Here is an 8,305-nt window from a genome sequence, read left to right as displayed (position 1 = left end):
CTCCCGCCAATCGGCGAGCCGGCCCGCAAGCCCCGCCCCGCCTTCTTCGCGAAACGCCGGCCGGGAGCCAATCAGGAGGCAGGACGCTGCGCCGGCGGCGGACGTGCGTGCGCTCGCCCCGCGCTTTCCCCACCTGCCCCTCAGCCAATCAGCCGCCGAGGCTGCGCGCGCCCGCCGCGGGCTCGCGGAGCGGCTGCTTTGAGCGGCCCCTCGGGGCGCAGCGGCCCCGCGCATGCGCACGGGGGGGGGGCGGGCGGTGGCAGGGCGGGGGTGGCCCCGGCCGCTCTTGTGACAGAACCACGGAGCGCCAGGGCTGGTGGGGGGCTCTGGGGGTCCCTGGTCCCACCCCTGCCCAGCAGGGTCCCTCCGAGCACCCCGGGGGTTTGGGTCTCCCCAGAGGACAGCGCCCAGCCCCCGGGCAGCCTGTCCCGGTGCTGCCCCCTCACAGCCCTCAGGAACGTCCCGGGCTCCGTCTGGTGCCCGCTGCCTCTCGTCCTGCCGCTGGGCAGCGCCGGGCAGAGCCTGGTGCCGTGCTCCCGGCAGCCTCCCCTCGCGGGGCTGTGCCCACCTGAGGCTGACCGGGCCCGGCTCTCTCAGCCCGGCCTCGTGCTGCGGCTGCTCCGGGCCCCTCAGCACCTCCGCAGCCCTCCTGGGTGTGCTCCAGCAGCTCCGTGTCCCTCTGGGGCTGGGGAGCCCACAGCCGGGCACAGTACTCCAGTACAGCCCAGTTTAGCCCAGTGCTGCCCATTTGAGCCCAGTGGAGCCCAGTTAAGCACGTTAGCCCAGTACAGCCCACTGCAGCCCAATTCAGGCCTGTGCAGCCCAGGCCAGTATAAAAGGTCCAATTCAGCCCAGTACAGCCCATTTTAGACCAGTGGAGACCAGTTTAGCCCAGTGCAGCCCAGTTTAACCCAGTTTAGCCTAGTTTAGCCTAGTGGAACCCAGTTTAGCCCAGTGCAGCCCAGCACAGCGCCAATTAGCCCAGTTTAGCCCAGTGCTGCCCATTTGAGCCAGCAGAGCCCATTTTAGCACATTTTAGCCCACTAAAGCCCACTGCAGCCCAACTTAGGCCTGTGCAGCCCAGTGCAGTATAACAGGTCCAGTTTAGCTGAGTGCAGCCCAATTTAGCCCCATGCAGCTCAGTTTAGCCCAGTGAAGTGTATTTTCACAGACTCACAGAGTCATCTATGTTGGAAGAGACCTCCAGGATCACCTAGTCCAACCTCTGACCTAACGCTACCAAGTCCTCCACTGAACCATTTCACTAAGCTCTATTGCCAGGGTTGGCAGGGAGCTCTGGAGAATCCTGGTCCAACCCCAGCCCAGCAGGGTCACCCCGAGATCCCAGGGGTTTGGGTATTTCCAGAGAAGGAGACTGCACAGCCCCTGGGCAGCCTGTCCCAGCTCTGTCACCTCACAGCACACAGCTGCCCCCTCACATTCAAGGCAGCGCACGCAGCCTCCCTCCCGCTGCTCAGCCTCCCGGCGTGGAAATGCCACGGCACCTTCTGCAAAATGTTTTCTGTGCCTGTGGGAAAGGAAGAGGATTCTTGGTGCGCGGAGAGGAGGGACTGTTAACATTGCACGCGTGGGAGGGAAATACTCTGTCACAACGGGAGAGAAAGATGAGAGAAAACAGCACTGCATAGACATTCTAGCTGGTACTGTGTTAATGTTTATTGTGAGCTATATACGTGCGTGATAGTACATGTTTTTGTGTGTGTGTTTTTTTTTTCCCGAATCCTGGAGTTAGGCCTGCTGGCAGCAGTGGAACTAAGATCAGGCAGAGGAGATATAAAGGGTTGTTTCTGCTGGCTGCATCTACGCTGGTAAATTAGGTGGCAGTAGGATATAGGCAGTGGCACTGGAATTTGATTGTACTGTTAACTGTTGAAACAGTTAAGGGACCGATATATTTTGGTGTATATCTAAGCTCCAGACCAATCAGTACTGTCCCAAACAACTTCCAGGCAATTCTGGCAATCCTGCATGCGGTAGGGGCCGTTCCAGGTAGGCATTTGGGACAGAATCACCTTTGTGCAGCCTGCAGGCTTCCAATAGCATGGCCACAGCCCATTCTGTGCCACGTGCTCTCGTACCAGGGAACAACCTTTGGGTACTGGTCTAGAAGCAGCTGCTGAATTCATTTGATACAGAAAGGCTTACCTGAGGCCTTTTGCAGGGTGTGCAGTGCAGCGATCGTAATCTTTCCTTGCATGGCAGGTGTTCCAGTGCCTTCATTTATTTTTGTGGCTTTTCACTGGACTGACTCCAGTAAGTCTCTCTTGTACTGGGGAACCCAGAGCTGAACACAGTATGCCAGCAGTGATCTCACTGGTGCTGACAAGAGGGGAAGGATTGCCTCCCCGAGGCTGCTGGTGACACTGCTTAATGAATCCCAGGATGCTGCTGACCTTTGCCTCGAGAGCACATTGCTGGCCACCGGTCCTTTGCCAGATTGTTTTCCAGCCAGTTGTCCACCAGCCTGTACTGGTACGTGGAGTTGTTCCTCCACAGTGCAGGACTTGGCATTTCCCTTTAGCTTGATGAGGTTCTGCCCTGCCCATCTCCAGCCTTTTGAGGCCCCTCTAAACAGCATCACAATCATCTGAGGCTCAACCGCTCCTTCCAGCTTTGTATCCACTGCAAACTTGCTGAGGGAGTACACCGTCCTGTCATCTAGATCATTAATGAAGGTGTTAAACATCTGGACCCTGTCTGAGCCCCAGGGAACACCCCTAGGGACTGGTCTCCAGCAGGGCTTGGGGCACTCATCGTGACCCGTTGAGCCAGCACTCAGTCCACCTCACTGTCTGTGTACACAGTTTGTACTTGGAGTATGTTATGGGAGACACTTTGAAGAGCTGTGCTAAAGTCAAAGCAAACATCCGCTGGTCTTTCCTTATCTCAGATGGCTATCAGCTCGGTCGTTTTACCGTAGAAGGCTGTAAGGTTGGTCATGCTTGATTTTGTCTTCACTGACTGCTCCTAATCACCTTTTTGCCTTTCCTGTGTTTAATAATGGTTTCCAGATACCACTTTCCCAGGGACTGAGGTGAAGCTGCATCTGTCTTGCCCTTCTTGATGATAGAAGTGAGGTTTGCTTTTGCCCAGCCCTCAGGAACATCCCCTGGTCACCATGACATAGCTGGGATGGGCTCGTACTGACATCAGCAGGCTCCCTCAGGCCTCCTGAGCGGGCAGCAGCTCCTGGCGGCGGCGTGAGGCACCGTTCTCTTCCCTCCTGAAGCATTGCTCAGCGTAAACAGGGCAATACAGTCATACTAGTGTGTACTTGGTCCCTTGGCCTAAAACCTCTCCTCGACAGAGGGGAAACCAAGCCTGGGCTGTGGCCCAAACCAACGTCGCTGCCTGGGAGGGAAGATTAATGGCTGGGCTTTGCATAAGACTCTTCCCATTCCCTGGTGGTCTCGCAGTATGATTTTCTCCAAGATGCCGACATCCATCTGCCAGTGTTGCTCCGTTGTAGGCCGCGGCCCCTCCAAGCCGTTCCAGGAAAAAGAAAAGAAGGATGAGCCACAGCAGTGGTACACAGGATACTTGAGCAGCTCAAGAAAAACAGCAGCTGAAGGGGTGCAGAGACGGTATTTCCCAGTGATGTGCACACTGATGTGGGCTCGAGAAAATGAGCTGAGAGCATTAATGGTGTACGCAAGAGAGGCTTATGTTATGGAGGTACAAAGGCTAAAGCAACAGCTGCCGTGCTCCCAGCTGACTTGCTGATTGTGTAGGATCCTAGACTTAGGAAACTATGGACACAAAGCATTTTCCCCTGCTTGGCCTGGGGCCCAGGAGCCACTTTCTAACTTGGATTAGAAAGGCAAGAGAATTACTCCATTATATAAGATAGAAATGTAACCACCTGCAGGGTTAGATAGGGGTTTTATGATTGTTAACAGTGTCCCCATGTTGGACTTTTGTGACTAAAGAGAGATTTAAACAGCTGTATCTCTGTGAATGTAGCCCCTGAGCAGAGTTTTGTCATCTAATTTGAGAAATCTAAAAGTGAGGTAAGTGAGCCTGATCTGGACACCCTGAGATCATTGTACCTATTTACTAATTAACTTTCAGATGGCAGTTATGTGACCTGCTGTAAGCACCTGTCTTATGGTGGCAGGAATTGCCCTCTGAATTCTCTTTGTCTGCATTGCCTGTAAGGGAAATCATAACTTGCTCAGATCTAGACATCTAATTTTGAAATGGCAACAGTGAGATAAAGTAATCTTATCTTGTGTTTCTGGCATACAATCAGCAGCTAGTGCACTCCACAGCCTCACCTGTACAGGTAACGATTTCTAAAGGAGTGCAGCAGGTATAGTGAAGGCTTCTTGAGTTAAGGTAACCCAAACCAGTAGATCTATTTTATTTATTATTTTTATTTTCTGTGTTGAATTTCAACACCATCTGTCTGCAATTGATTGGAGTGTTCTGTAAAACTTTGCATTGTGCAGTGCTACATTCAGTCCCATGAAGCAATAGCATTTGAGAAGAAATACTGGGCACCACCAGGGTCCTGACACGAGGGGACCAGAGCTACGCTGAAAGTTAGGGTACCAGTACCCAGAGAAAACAGTACAATAGCTGAGCTCGGTGCTTCAGCTTGAGGTTTGTTTGTTGCTTCCACAGCACTGTCTATTATGTAGAATTTAGACTTTGTCATCCAGGAAACACTCTGTGTGGCTATAAAAGAAACCACTGAATGAGAACAGGCCATAAAGAAATGCAAAAGTAATACAGGATGGTTATCAGGTTCTTTCAATTGCATAAAATATTAACAAATTACATTTATAACATTTTGATCATCAGCAATCTAAAATCTAGATTTTACAGTAAATTGCTTTATTCTCTTGCTGCTGCTTTGTTGTTAAGGGATAACGAGTATTTGGAGAGCCTGTTCATCTCACCTCTGCGTACTAACTTCCTCGTCAGAATTTGTGAGAGACAGCGAATGCCACGCTCAAGAGATAAACATGAAGAAACCCCACACTGTCATTTTCTGCTGCTTCCCACTGTTACAGCTTTAAAATGCCTGCGTATAGAGGAATGGATTCTCCCTTCAGTTTGCATACACACAAATTCTCTCTGTATTTATGGGCAATAGATGTGTGCATCAAGAGACTAAAATTTTACAAATACTTCTTATTTCAAAATATCATTTTCTTTAAATGATGAATAAGTGGATTGGAGCTGGTAATATCAAACAGCTTTTACAAGCCCACAGTGTTCCTCTTTTGGATGCAGAAACGGCTCCACAAAAAAGCAGAAGAGACATTCTTCTGTAGGCGTATGCTTTGATGACACAATTCTGACAGAAGTTTCTGTCAGAAGAATGTACTTAGCATTCCAGAGCAGTGGTACCAGTTTAAAAATAACAGGAAATTTGGCATAGGAAATACTTTCCTTCTTGTTGAGATCCTCAGCTTCAGTGTCATCATGTGTCATTTCATCCAGTTGTGAACAAAACACGAAAATAAAAGGAAACCTCAGATGATGTCACCTCAGATATGAGCACAAGAGTGAATTTGCACTTTGGGGCTGGCGCAAAGATGTTAAGAGGAACAAAAGCAAACCCCAAATGAGATGATTGTAGATGTAGAAGGTTTGTAATTTTCTTTGTTATTGTTTTTTTTAGGAAAACATCATGCTTGTTTGGAATGTAGTGTTCTTGGTGCACTGAAAGTAAGTCTGGAATGGGCCTCTTTCCTAACACATGCTTGTTTAACCTGGCTGCAAAAACTTCTGGTGATGGAAAATTCACAATCTTCCTAGGTAATCTGTTTCAGTATGAAGTTATCCTTACCACTAGCGAGTTATATCTCTGCTATTCTTTGTCCTTCCTCCACAGGGTATTGAGCAACAACTCCCTTCCTCTTTACAGTTATTTCTGGATTGCTGTGATGTTCCTTAGGCTTTCTCTTCTTGCAGTCAAACAGCAGCCCTCCTGGCAGGGCATGTTTTCTGTGCAGAAGCATTCAGCTGCTCTTCTCTGGACTCTTGCCCAGTTGGCCCACTCATCCTTGAGCTTCAGTTCCCAAAACAAGATGCAATACTCCAAGGCAGTGCCATCCTGATACTGTATGCAGTAAATAACACCTTCATGTGACTTACAAATAGTACTTCTCTTTATGCATCCCGGTATTATATTTTCCTTTTTCTCAAGTGTGATGTTTGTCTGAAATAACTCCTCCATCATCTTACACAGCACTACCGCCTGCGTGTCCCCCTGCAGTATTTGTGCAGTTCAGTGTACGTACATGTGCTGCCTCTACTGACTGCTGCTACCACGGTTTTCCCAGTATTTGTGTAAAAACTGCTCGGCACAGCTCTGAAGGGGAATCGGAATATCACGTATGGCAGCACCGCATTGCTTGCATTCAGCGCCCGGCACGGTGTGGAACATTACCATAACATCAGTTTACAAGTCTCTACATTCCGGACCTTCGGCAGAAATTCGGCCATTTGGTTTAGTTTTCATCACTAACCAAGCAGAACGGAATAGAATTCAAAAAACAAAATACCTGCTAGGCCTATTCCACTCAGTTTGTACAACTGTAAAAAGCTGTGCTTTGGACCAACTTCAGGCAAGATAGCAAAAGATTTTCAGTAAGTGTGATGGGAAAAGGCTAAAACAAATTTAGTAGCGGTGAAGAAGAAATGAAAGCAGAAAAAAAAACCATTGGAGTTGGTTAAGCTTTGTATGGAGAAGTGAAGGATTTGCAACATCGGTAATGAAAGTTGCACAGCAATGTAAATGGCATGTTTTCCATTATTCTAAAGTAAAAAGAAATATTTTCAACAGTCTGTATTTGTCTTCTTTGTGGTTTTTCTCAGCAATGCAAGAGTATTAAGGATTCTGTCTAAAAGAACCACAGAGAAACAAGAAAAGGGGGGGGCGGCACAGAGCCTGGCCTGCCCGCTCCAGCACTGAGTCATCAGCAGTGAAATCTCCCCCAGCGCTGAGGCAGCAAACTCAAACCAGAGTCATCTCAAGGGCAAATGTTTTCTCAAAGATAAATTGTGCAAAATATGGCAAAAATTGGCGTGGGGGTGGGGAAAGGCATGATCATTTATATTCTTTGCCTTTTACAACTGTTGCTTTCCTAGCAAAGTGGCAAAATTCATAGAATTCAGAGTCCAGAGCAGTTCAGCACCACTCAGCCGCGTGCTCACCCTCCCCATCCTAGATGGAATGGGGAACAGAATGGGAAAGGTAAAGGGGCGAGAACTCGTGGGCTGAGATAAGGACAGCTCACCAGGCCGACAGCAGCCACACGTGCAAGAAGAGCAACGCAAGGAGCTCCTTCCCTGCTCCCCGTCGGCAGGCAGGAGTGAAGGCAGGGCTCGGCACGCGTAGCGGCTGCTTGGGAAAACGCCGTCGTCCCTACATCCCGTCCTTCCTCCTCCTTTCCCCCAGCTTCTATTGCTGAGCAGGACGCCCTCTGGGATGGGACATCCCTTTGGTCCCTGGGGGTCGGCTGTCCTGGTTCTGTTCCCTCCCGGCTCCTTGTGCACCCCGGGCGCCTCGCTTGGCTCCCTGCAAGCACGGCTCTGCAGCAAACAATCCATCCATCCGTTATCACCATTATTTTCATCAAAAATCCAAAGCGCAGCTTTGTATGAGCCCCTATGAAGAAAGTTCACTCCATCCCAGCCAAAACCAGGACAGTGGCAAAAATTGCTTAAAATTCATATGCAGCTTTTCATGTCTTAAAACAGAGATGAGATGTTTCAGAAGCTAATCAGTGAGTTTAAGATTTTCTCCAGTAGATACTTGGTTTTGTTTCAGTCAGTGACTGAAAGTTGTCTTTCTTTTCATGGTAGAGACAATGGTGAAATCATGAGAAAAAAAATCTCAGTTCAGGGCTCACAAGGAGAGACTTTCATTTTTCAGAAACTGCCGCTACAATTGAAGCTCTTGGTGGCATATCAAAGAGAAGAAGCATTAAATTAATCTCGGACATTGCTTGCCTCAGTTCCCTGCTTGTTTCCTCTGGGTACGAAAGATGTTGGTATGGGGTGATTCAACAGCGGCACATTGCATCACTGAGTGAGCTGGGCCCTCCTTCATATGATATCACCAAATCTGACATACTGCACAGCTTTCATGTAGACATTAGAAATGGCAAACTGGAAAGAATCTCTTGGATCAGCACGAACAGCTCCCTCATATCACTGACACCACGTCTGTAATCCACTTTGTAAATTTTTAAGGTTTAAAAACTGTTAAATTTTGCACCTGCCCATTTATTAGATGTTTCAAAAATCCTATTTTTGTGTAGTTGAA

Source organism: Anser brachyrhynchus (genome assembly GCF_964034855.1).
Source record: "Anser brachyrhynchus genome assembly, chromosome: 3".
NCBI lineage: Eukaryota > Metazoa > Chordata > Aves > Anseriformes > Anatidae > Anser > Anser brachyrhynchus.
This window is presented reverse-complemented; position numbering follows the sequence as displayed.